Source organism: Scophthalmus maximus, chromosome 13 (genome assembly GCF_022379125.1).
Source record: "Scophthalmus maximus strain ysfricsl-2021 chromosome 13, ASM2237912v1, whole genome shotgun sequence".
Lineage (NCBI taxonomy): Eukaryota > Metazoa > Chordata > Actinopteri > Pleuronectiformes > Scophthalmidae > Scophthalmus > Scophthalmus maximus.
In genome coordinates, this window is record NC_061527.1 from 17,217,235 (window position 1) to 17,229,716 (window position 12,482).

Consider the following 12,482-nt stretch of genomic DNA (forward strand, 5'->3'; position numbering starts at 1 on the left):
CCTTTGTTGGGAAAAGGGGTGACTGTTATACCAGGAAACCAGTTGCAGTGTGTGTTTGCTGGAAACAACTGGAGCTCTTCCAGCTCGGTCGTTCAATAACGCAGAATAGACAGATGGATGACAAAAAACGAGACAGCGAACTGCGGGACGAGGACGCACATGTACTGTATTTAACATCTTTAATTAGATATGCTTTTAAATAATACTCTCCATAGAATCATACACCCAAAAGATACGTCGGCTATCCATATAAAATTGCAATCCATGTGTATTCTATATATGCAAAAGGTTTTTAATATTTTTATTTATATTGTTATTCTCTATGTGTAAAAACTCATTTTAAATTTGTATACGATTTATAGTGAGTATAATATTTCTTTTCAGTATGCTTTTGCTTTTGGGCAGCTGTGTAATGTTTTTTTCCGGCAAGTCATCTCTGATGCTACCCAGTGAGCACTTTTCAACATTAGTCATTGGCTTATTATAAGAAGTAGGAGTAGTAGTATTGCATTAACAGCAGCAACAGTAGAATGTAATAAGTATTGTGGACTAAATTTAGGCCCACGACCAATTTAAGGGAAAGCAACTGCAGAACCCGATGATATAGCTGTGTCCTAATTAATTCCTGAACAATAATAATAATAATAATAACACATTTGTGGGGGTTTAAATATTTCTTAAATGTTTTTTAAAAAATTCCCTAAACATCTCTAACCATGAGCAGTTGGTTATAACTAGAACAACATGAGGGTATTTTGGAGATGTTGTAATATCGCCACCACTTTTTCTGTCCAAAACATTAATCCGAAGGCCTAATTCACTGCTGAAATAAACCAGAGGCAAGTGTAATTAGACTTTCGACATAAAAGAAAATGTTAAGTGAGTGTTGCAGCCTCGCGTGCTTGTATAATGATGCAAAAAAAACACACACAAAAAACCACCCAACAACAACAAAAAAAACAGCTCTTTCCTGGAAGGATTTGGATGAAAGGCTTGGTTCAATTCTCCGATTGGATCCAGTGTAACGGTTGGAATAAGTCTTCATTTGTATCATACTCACTCACACCAGTGTTGTGTAAACCAACCTTAACTCAAGTTTGACAGTCATTTTCAGAGTATAAGTAACACAACTGCGTCATAAATAATGTATAAAGTATCATCAGGCAGTGAATTGATATTTGACTAGACTAATTCTGGACATTGCAACAACTGAGCGTCCTCGCCTTGTTAATATCCGGCTCTTATTGTTTTGGGCCATCGGGCCAATGCCTGACCAATAACAGGTCGGTCTTCCCCCATCTTCCACCCAGCGTGTTTATTGAAACACAGCCACGGAGCTGACCTGGAGCTCAGGTGTGTCCCACATGAACTATTTATGGCCGGGCCGCTCTCTGCTCGCGATCAACAAGCGGCGGTGCGCGTGACGACAGCGGCGGAAACATTTTTTCGCTATTCAAAATGGCACCGTCTCAATCAGGAAGTGGAGAAAACAACTCAGAAGAATAAGTTGGATACGATTCCCGTCCGCCGTTTGTTTGACGCGAGTCTTCGATCGAAAGCCGGGCCGCGCGGTCCTGCTTCGGAATTTCGAGTCGAGTAACGCGTTCACGGTGAGTGTGAGTCGAGGAGATCGTGAAAAGGCGAGCGACACATCGGCAGTCGCCTTCTCACAAGACGCGAGCCCGGGCAGCCTCTCCTAGACGCGCACGCTTTGTACCACGGGCTACGCCGCTTCTCCGGCGGCGGCGGCGGCGGCACCACCGGGTTAAGCGTTATCGGAGGGACGCGCTGTCTGGAGACTTTGCATGGCTCGAACCCCAGTGGGACGAGTGTTCGCGGGCACAAACACACAAGGGCCACGGTGTTGTGGATAGTTCCGAGCCGCCGCGCTGTGGGGCAAAGAAGAGCCACCAGCTAACGACGCTAGCTGGTTACTCGGTATTAAGCTACCGCTGTAATCTTGGCCACCAGCAAGTGATGTGGCTCGACGGAAATGTAATGCTTAGGCAACATTTCAGAGATAAACATTCCCCTCAATGCGCCATCGACGTACCCCGGAATGTTTATCTCAGGGGGGAGGTGTTTATCTGAGGTCTTTAGCACACTAGGACCGCCGTCTTATTAACCTTCGCAGACAATGCACAAAACGAACATACCCAGGCAGAGATCGCTACGCGCTATGCTAACCTAGCTAGCACAAGTGGCTGCCAGAAGTACACCGCTCGGCATTGTCCAAGCAGTTTGAGATATTTGCCACATCGGGCCGTGGTTGATTTGTTGCCCGACGTGCTGAACTGGACACGTCGGAACGGGCGTTGTATTCGACGACGAGCTCGCTGGCGAGCGTGTGATCGGTGTGATCGGTGCGTCGTCGGGCGCTCGGTCGAGCTAACAGCAGTGGCTGTGGACCGTCTGAGCTCCGGCTGGTTTTCTTTGTGCTGTGCGGAGACACCAGTGTGCCTCCGAACCACAGTCCGGCTCCGAGAGGTGCTGGCTGCGTGGGAGAAAACATTACTTAATCTCCACATTGACACACATTTACATGAATGCATGAACCCCCCCCCCCCCCCCCCACCCGAGGAAGTATGATCCACATTTCCCTCGTTGTGGGACGAATAAAGGAACATGGCATCCAACGCCGAATCGAAGGAGTGGGACTCGGTTTTATTTTCTGTCGCTCGCTCAAACCGCTGGGAGATCGAGTCTCCATGTTCGTGGCTCTTTTGCATCAATGAATGAGGACAGAGAGATCACACAGAGACCAAAAGGCCTAGTTATGGATGTGTTGCCCATGATAAACGAGTGGTCGGCAGCACAGTCACTGGTGCGGTGCTGGCCAGCTGAGTGCCTTGTGTGTCAGTCATGAATGGACCTTCATACATGCTGCTTGAATCAAAGAGCGGTGGAGCTGCACATGCATGCGTGTGGTGGTTGAGGATAAAATGTGACTGTACTGTTTATGAATGTAAATCTATACGGCACCACGCTACTACACCACCATGCTGTGGTCATAAGGGTTACACATGTCATGGTGTTTTCTTTGCTTTTCATAGATCCTCCATTGGAAGAAAGATGGTCCAAAAAAATGCCGTTGACAGAAACCAAACGTACTGGGATATTTTTCTGTGATTCAGAAAAACTGGAGGAGTGACTGGGTGGAAATAAAAATAGCTCTTGCGAGGCTGTCCCCTCCAGTTCTTTTTCTTTCCTGCAATTTCTCACTCTTTAGTTTCCAGTATGTCTGTTGTTGCCTGCAGCCAAGGGGTTGTCAAGCTCCATGCACGCCTTGACATTGCAGGTTGCCATGATGGCTGGCAATTTTTTTTTCTAGTTGTGTCATTTCCCCCCTTGTTGATGGAAACTATTTGGTGACTGTGAACTGAGCGACAAGCCGGGTTCCTGTCACAGTTTAAGTCGTGTGCCCTTAAAACCCCGGTGATGTGGTCAGTGGCCTTGGTGTTATTTTCTGTCCAATTCCTCTTGCAGAGCCAATATAGACCTAGATGGCAATCGGAAGGCTGTTTATACTTGATAATCAAGCAGAGATACAGGCTCAAACCACAACATGTTCTTTTGTTTTATCTACTCCCAACCTAGAGCACCGAAAATTCATGATTATCAGGCCGGAAATATACTTACTTTTTAACTACTTGTACCCACCGTGGCTGCTTCGCGTGTCCTGTGTCCGTTTGGTGCGTTTTTCAGGAATTAATGCTACAAGTCTGCGTTTTTCAGAAATTAATGCTATATGTCTGCAAGATGCATGGGAATGGTAGGGGCAGTGTAGAGGCAGATACTCGCCAGTGTCACGACATTGTTGATTAAAGGGCCTTGGATACCTGCCGTGATCTCAGAAGTAACCATAGGCTAACCCTCTCTGGTATCGCCTTTTTTTTTTTTAAATTGCAGAATGCAAACCTGGAAGTTCCACACGGTTAAAGTTCTGTGGTGTGGCTTCTAGTGGAATACTCCAGTAACATGTGTAGTACACAAGTAGTACACAGCAAGTATGTGTACAATAACGCACACTACCTATCTTGTTGTCTATGAATTGTGCGGCTAAAAAGTGATTATTGCTCTGGCCTCAGACCGCTGTCCGTGGGAAGAACTGTATCGGCAGGCAACTTACGTCATCATATGGCACTCCTTTTGCGTTGTCCGTTGACTCAGTGTAGCTTAAATAATAGTATTTCACGAACAAAAAACATATTTCATACAGATTTATGGATACTTTAAAAAAAACAATAGTATGGCATTTTATTTTGGTAATATGTGACCATGGATGTCCAAGCAATAACAGTAAAAGTGATCTCAGAACACCACGTGTGTTCGTGCATGTGTGAGTTTAATGCTAATTTCTCACTGTCAAACAATTGATGGCTGTCTGCCCTGCAGGGACTCCAAGGGTCACAAAACACAAGATCTGTTGATACAGTGTGTCGAGCCTACAGGACGATACACAGGGGGGACCTGGGGTATTTAACTAAGCAGGATAACTTTTAAAAGTGCTATTACACATCTTCACAAATTTTCATTTTCATAAAAATAAGGTTCAGGTTCTTGTTTACTGCATTCCGATAATTATTATAATTGCCAGGAATATCATACTCTAGTCTATTTTTAAAAAAAATTTTGCTATTCGTTTTAGAGAAATTCCCTGGTAGAGTGAGCCAAAAAACAGCTGTGATCCATGGCTCAACCATCGCTCTTGCCCTCTGCTCTCTGTTCTCCAGCCTCCATTCTCCCTCTCCCCTAGTCTTTTCTAGCCTTTTTTCTCCCGTCTCCAATTGGTGCCAGTTATAAATCTCATTTATGGCCTGTGGCTGATTAGAGTGAGAGTGAAAAATGTGGAGTGGAGGAGGGGAATTGGGCCTAGGTAATACATTTGATTCAGTTCCTGCTTTCCCGGAATCTGGCATTCATTTGATAATGGTTTATGTATTAAACATACCATGGATGCTTGGTCTGAAGAGGGAGAAAGAACAAGTGACAATTGTTAGGAATATGTGACCATAGTGTTCACCTCTACACTGTGACAAGAAACAAACCAGTCCTTTATGAGTATCCCATGTCCCTGCTAGTAACCAGACCTGGAGGCAATGTGGATCTCTCCCAAGCCACATAAGAGCTCTGTAAGAGATGAGTGAAATGCAGGAGAGCATGGCACTCTCCGACATTCCTCACCACTTTGCCTTATGGATTTCTGTGGAAAAAGTGTGTCAACATCCTTCTGAGAAAACCCAGCACTGATTTTGAAATGGTACTCATCCAGAAAGGAAATATTGGAGAAATATCTTTGTCCACATTGATGGATGGCTGAATAATGTTTGTCATTGTTTCAGTTAGCTGCTTGCATTTCAAACCAGCCCCATGTGATGAAACGAGAAGGAAAATAACAAACAGTAATTTGAAGGCTGGCATACAGCATTTGCTGTAAAATGTTTGTTACTGTGTGTGAAGTAGAGTGATCAGATATGAATTATTTTCCACCCACACTTGTCCACCAATGCTTCCAAAAGAGATGTTCCGATATCATTTTTCTCTTCGAGATACTGATTCCAATGTCTCGGCTTTGAATATCGGCCTACCGACCCAAGATGAGAACATCAAATGTGTGTGTCGTTCCATGTTGGCCTTATTTAACCGGGGCTGCATCCCTACTACTACATTTTCATTTTAAAACAGCATTTTCAAACTAATAAACAAAAATGAATCTCCAACCACAGATGAGATTTAGCTCTGTCAGTATTAATCCCCATTCATACGAACACACCTGAAAACGTATATCATTTGACCATTCATATACACCGAGCATGTGGGTACTGGTGTAAACAGGAAGCACTTGGTTACTTACAAAAAATACTATGAACGAGAAACAGCAATGGTGAAAAGTAAGAGCCGGGATTTCTTTGCCTGGACCGCTAACCAGGTGGAACTAGTACTTAAAGTAAGTATTTACAGTTTTTGGCCTTCACCGCTGGTAGTCCAGTCGGGACTGATAAGAACCAGTCAGAAAACGAATGCTGTTGACTGCGACATTGTTTCCAAACATTTTAGGCGCTCGAAAACTCTGGAGTATTCTGGACGACACGCGAAAATATAACATCAGTGATGGATTTTAATATTAAAATGTCGTAATGTGTATGCAGCCTGGGTTTAAACATGCAGGTTTGATCCCTATTTCAGGGTGCATTATTAATGTAGGTTGGCCTACATTGAATTTAAAAATATTATAGTTATTTGCATATGATGTTATTTTCTGTCACATCACTTCTGAGTGCAAACTTGATTACTACTGGTTTTTCACTATGCTCATTCCTTTGAGCCCTGAGATGATTAGTGAAGTACACTAGTTTCATTTTTACTTGGGGTAAAATCAGTTATGCAACTCACAGCCTTACTGCAGAACTTTTTTTTCCCTAGAAGTGTACACCACTTTTTGCAGTCATGATTGGAGTGGAACAAAACAACAGTGCTTTCTTTGTAATGTGGGTGTTTCAAAACGAGAGAAAGGTGAATATGGTGAGTCCCTTTATAACCTGTGCCTTTTGTGCTCCCCCTGCTTAACCACACATGTTGAGAAAAGCAGTTAACTGTAACAACAGTTAAATCAGGGGTGTAGGCAGTAAGACCCTGACCACGGCCATATTATCACTGTCCACTGTAGTCCCTGCCTAGAGGCCAATGTCAGCAGATATGATCAACATGGACAAAGCCTGCTACTATTGTGGAAAATAAGCATTCCCAAATGGATTTTCATGGCATTGTTCCTCAACATGGCAAAAGGCAGTAAAATTGTTGAATTTCTGTCGTCAATGTGTCAATTAGAAAAGTGGACTTGCATCACTAACTGTTGTCATGAATTGTCCTTTTACCAACATGTTACAAGATGCCACAAGGCCTACGGTTTGGGGCCGTTTGTTAATTTGAGTAAACACTATTTGACATTCCTGTTTTCCAGTGGATTGATCCCCAGGGTTATTTTAAATGTGTCCTTCAGGGTGAGAGGACATTTTGTTTATCACAAAAAGGAACAGTCAGTCAGTATTGGTCAGCCTATTCTGATGCGCAACTGCTCCAAGCCAGTGCAGTTTCATTTTAACTCTGCCAAATATGTATTTGTACTGTTGCATGCCAGTTTATTTATTTATTTATCTTAACTTACTCTTTTACCTTAGATAATGATTTAATTAATCTCATAGGACATGGTACAATTGGATTTGTGTGTTATTTGTAAGTGAGGTGACAGTTAGTTTTTTTTCCATCAAGTAGTGTTGGAGGTAAGAAGATTAAATGGAATTGATCAAGAAGAGAATGGGTACTGGCAAGCATTACTACAATTCTACTGTAGTGGTAAAATGCAGCAATACAATATGGAATATAGAATATGGAAATTGATAGTTTAAAAAAATATTGTCAGCAAATATTACCTTTACATAATCAACTTTTTTATCAAGATAACTATTATAACTTAATAATTAAGAAGATTTATGACCAAGATGTGCAATGGGTGGGTCATTTTATGTTGTAAATGTAAATTTATCAGTGCTCTCTGGCGAACAAACATTACACGTTCATAAATACAGATTGTGCCTTCTGACAAATTTTCTGCAAGTTTTTACTCACTGGCATTATTCAAGAGTATGATAACAGCCTCAGTTGATCCCGTCAGTCAACCAGCCCTAAGCTGAAGCCTACAACTGAACTGAACTTAGCATAGCCAAGTGGCCCAGACAGACATAGACAGGCTCCCGGACGCTGTGCATGTGGTGCAATATTCTCACGCCTGCCAGAGAAGTGAGGTCAGTCAGAGAGGAATAGTAGAGTATGGTCTAGATTTTAACAGTTGGTTAGTTCAGAAAACTCAACCTCTGATGGCAACTTCCCTCACAGAATGTCACTGTCACATGTATTTCTTCTAGCAGAGGACAAAATTAGTATTTTTGGTGACGTAGAATTTTAATTTGTGTAGGGACTATTTTGATTCTGAGATACAAGTTTGCTTCAGTCCCCAGAATAAACATCAGTAGATGCTCAACAATGCCCTCTGTATAAATTTGGTACTATACAACTTTATATTTGGTAAACTGCAAATACAGTTTCCGCTTATAAAGTCACAAGAGTCATGAAAAGTCTTGCGATGAATATTTAAAACCTGTTTAGTATCATGCACTCAAGTTCAGCAGTTCAGATTTTGCTCCCCTGAGCTCTGTTGGTTGCTTGAGACGTGCATCTGATAGCTTTTCCCTGGTGTTATGACTGACTCTCTTAATAACCACAACTGAGAGGGGTGTTTACAGGGGGTTGAGATTCAGAAACGGGGAACCAGCTGCCCCCAGTCAGCAGCAGAACCATTCTGAGGGTCAGACTGGGTGTGAGGTATCAACCAATACCAACAGCCTGCTCCTACAAGAGGGAGGAGAAAGGAGAATGAATGGAAGGCAAATGGGGACATGGAGACGTATAGTGGCTGGCAAGGGATTGTGATGGAAATAGGAAAACAGCTGGCCGATTCTCGAAGGAAACAAAGAGGGTTAGGGATGGAAATGGGGAAGTAAGCAATGTCATAGAGAGAATAAAGGGCCGGTGATGCAGATGGTGAGAAAATAGAGTGGGAGGCTGACATAAGTACAGAGGATGGTGGTCTACATTTAGAGCATCAAAAGGGCTGATATAATGGAACCACATTATTACGGTGGGTATTGTCTGTCTGAGAGATAAAACTCTACCTCAAAACGAGGAGCAAAGTTGTTTCTTTGTTAAAAAGCCACATTCTGTTTATTGAGGCGTGATTTATATTTCTATTTTTGTTATTTTGGAAGTTTTCTGTTTTGTTAAATGTAGATGTTTTTGTAAAACCCGACTGATATATTGGTAAGCCGATAATATCTGTCGATCTAAACCTTTGTTAGACTTATCGGCATCAGCGTTTATGTTTGCCAATAAGCTGAAATGATATGGCTTTGTATGTGTTTTCATTTTATTTATAGTATTTTATGATCTAGTCTATGGTTTCACTGTAAAATATCAACCCTTTATTACATTTCTTTGTCAGAAATGTCAATTTATATATATATATATATATATATATATATATACCCCAAAATTCATATCACTTGGGCTCAAGTATTTTGAGACCCTGCAAAAATAAAGTGGAGCCATGACTATCAAATATACAGCCCACATAGAGTATCCCCTCTGCCTAAGTTAACACTTTACATTTGACCTCTTGGCTTTCTTTGAGAGCAATAGCAGTATTTCTGTGCCATTGCTTTGTGAATGTTATGCAGCGTTTTAAAATGACACAAGAACATACGGTATCTTGCATAGGAATTATTGCAAAATCAAAACACTGGTTTAAAATATCTCTTTGTCCACAGTTGTGTATCCAATGGGCATATACATTTGTGGGTAACACAAGCTATTATCTGTTCAACTGTCTAGCTGATCTAGAGCTGCTCACAGTGAGCATGTGTCAGTGTCGTCATCCTTGAGGATATTGGATGATGGACGAAAACGGCTCAAAGAAGCAGCTAAGTGGACCGCTCTCCCTCTGAACTAGTCGGTCTTTGATCTATTTCTGGTGGGTGCCGTTGGTGGCAGTAGAAGTAGAGGGGTTTGCTCCCTAAATGAGTGTCATCAAGCCACCGTAAACCATGGTTTGTTATCTTTTTCTACTTCGCTGCTCCTTGTCAAACTCCTCTCTGCTCCTTGAACCTTTCTCCCCCTCTGCCCCTTTCTTTTATTTAAAACAACAAAGTCATCTGTGGAGCCGCGAGAAATCGATTAGTTCCCCCCTTATGAACAAATTACTTGATTGTCTCTTTCAGCTGGTCTTTATGGGCACAAAGTTATTCATCATCGTGATAAAATGGTGCTTAATAGCCACTTGGAGAGTGATGATGATAATCTAATTGAGAGTAATCTTTATTCTTTTATAAGTACCTAAATCTTTGAACCCGTCCTGTCAATTAGATCAAATAATTCAAATGACTATTCAGTGTGTTCTTCTGTGCTCCAGTTCAGAGAGCCGCTTTGATAAATATTTGAGTGAGTGAAATGCAATAATAGCGGGCTCTTAGTACCGACTTTGTTTGCATTTCTTGTTTTTTGATAAGACAACAGATTTGGTTACACAGTCATTTGATGATTATTCTCTATTTGGTTTCTTATCCAGTTTACTTGGCTGTTATTTCTGTAACACTGAACGGTCTGTGGGAAAAACAGGAATAGATAGGTAGCTAATGTCTGTGTGTTTCCATATATGTGCTTAAGTGTTTTGCATCATGCATGTACGCTTACGTTTGTGCATGTGCACAGAGGCAAGTAGAGGCCTTTTGTTTTGAAAAAGGTGCTGATTAATAATGTAGGCTGTTTTGAATGACGGAGCCTTATGTTTCCCATGGAAGTAACTTGTTCCTTTTATGAATATTTCATCATGGTAACTAATGAATCCAGCCAGTCTAGGCAATCATAACCAACTAACAGCCCCCTTGCTGCTCTGGTGTAAAGCCGAGAATCCTAATCATTTCTAACATGATTACCGCTGATGCTGATGGACTCAGATGGGTGGCGAGCGAGTGTTGTGCTCTGATTGACGTTAGCTGGACCATTAGGAGGGAAGACAGATGCACACTACAAATGTGTAGTGAGGGTGAACCGGGAACATCTGGCGGGACCCCTGTCCATGTGGTCAAACATTCTGCATTCGCTCCCTGTCATACATTCGTTTTGGCACTGCCCTTGCCACTGCATTTGAAAGGCAAATATTGCATGCATGGTTTCCAAAGTCAACCTTAGAGCCGGATGACGGATATGGATTTTTTGGGGCAGATACAGATGTTATGGACTTTATTTATATACGTCTGTGAAAGACTTTTATGGGCTGATATTATTGGCCAACCGATATATCTTGATTATATATGCCATGATACCAGGTGAATTCATGCTTGTTCATAGTAGCGAAACACCCTCATTATATTCAATTGCACAAATAGCTGCATGTGGAAGAATCATTGTATAGCAATGCTCCACATTTGAGTATTTGTGAGTGAGACGGCGCACGTGGCCAGCAGGATGGTGGTTCTCGTGAGCGTTAATCGTGACTTAGCAGCTTAAGGAAGTCACACTTCCCTGGATGAACCCCATGTGCTCTGGCAGCCACTGATAGCCAGCAAAGGCCACCAACACACAACCAGGGAGTCCGTGCTACCACAGACTGCAATCTATCTCCCACCGAATGCACTTGCAAGCACAAGTCGGGTGCTGTAAGTAACAACAGACACATCTTGTGTTTTTGAAGTGACAGAGCTGGGCTGCTTGTTAACCTCTGTCTGGGCAGACAGGCGCATGGTGACTCACACAGCCGAGGGGAACCAACGGCCTAGAATGCAGCCACATCGTTGGAAAAGACAGTAATTTAACTAAATCTCCATGTTTGCGAGTCAAGAGATTTAACACGCAGCCTGTGCATTTCGGCATATTCAGTGCATAGTGAAGCGGCAGGTCAGTACAATTGCTGCACATTAGATGGCCTAATCTAACAGAGACACACATGGGACGGGACTGTAGAAAAGCCAGCAACCTTTTGAAGTAATGAACAGATTTAACAGATTACACTATAAAATAGTCTCTCTCTCTCTCTCTCTCTCTCTCTCTCTCTCTCTCTCTCTCTCTCTCTCTCTCTCTCTCTCTCTCTCTCACACACACACATATTATCCTGAGCAGTCTTGATACAAGCAATAAATTAAAATATGGACAAAGTAGACTCATTTTTAAATATCCACGCACGGTTATTAAACGACTGATGTGTGTGCTGATTTTTAATGAATGAACTCTTTGTGTTCCTTGTGCTAGTGTTTTTTTTCTTCCCCTTTTATCTCTTTTTTTTTCTGCCACAAGTCCAAGGCCATTACCCCCTCTGATAGCTTTCTTCATCACCTTCCTCTCTGAGGAGGTTAGTCGTAGCAGGGGGTTTGCTGATTTCCGGTAATGAGGGGCCTTACAGGAAGGGGATATCTAGGACCACTCTTGCAATGATCAGTATCGATTATCCTCAGAGGCTCGCGGGAGGAATGGAGGTTAGGGAACAGTGGTCGGCAAAAGACAGATATTTTTTCTGTTGCTAAGAGACGGTAACTGCCATACTACTGGAGGCTCCGGGGGTAGGGGCAAAAGAAGGGATTGTGAGAATGTTTCTTGTTAGATATTGTGTTTGTCATCTGAAGAAATCTGAAGATGCCATGCTAGTGGTGAGCTGGGGACTGAGGGTGAAGAGGCTGAGAAGGCTACTGCTACTACTATAATCAGGCTATTATGTATTCTGACTTTCACAAACATTGATACAGTATATTACTAAATTCAGCTTTCTCAAATACCCAAATAGCCTGTGTATGACATCACTGCATATGTTTTCAGACTGGCGTCACATAATAATCATTTCATGTCTTTTTATTTAGACACTTGACTACAACAGTAGTTTC

At 42.2% G+C, this 12,482-nt stretch overlaps 2 protein-coding genes across 7 annotated transcripts in view; one reads left to right on the top strand and one right to left on the bottom strand.

The window, feature by feature from the left end:
• The window catches only part of tm6sf2b (transmembrane 6 superfamily member 2b), a 31,145-nt gene that overhangs the window by 11,314 nt on the left and 7,349 nt on the right, over positions 1 to 12,482 (bottom strand). The window lies entirely within an intron of this gene.
• The window catches only part of si:ch73-63e15.2 (protein strawberry notch homolog 2), a 59,587-nt gene continuing 48,542 nt past the window's right edge, over positions 1,438 to 12,482 (top strand). For 4 of the 5 annotated variants that reach the window (XM_035646560.2, XM_047336590.1, XM_047336592.1 and 1 more), the window contains exon 1: positions 1,438 to 1,610. The gene's annotated coding sequence lies outside the window, so the exon portion shown is untranslated. The remainder of the gene's footprint in view (positions 1,611 to 12,482) is intronic. The other variant, XM_047336594.1, reaches the window with a different exon arrangement.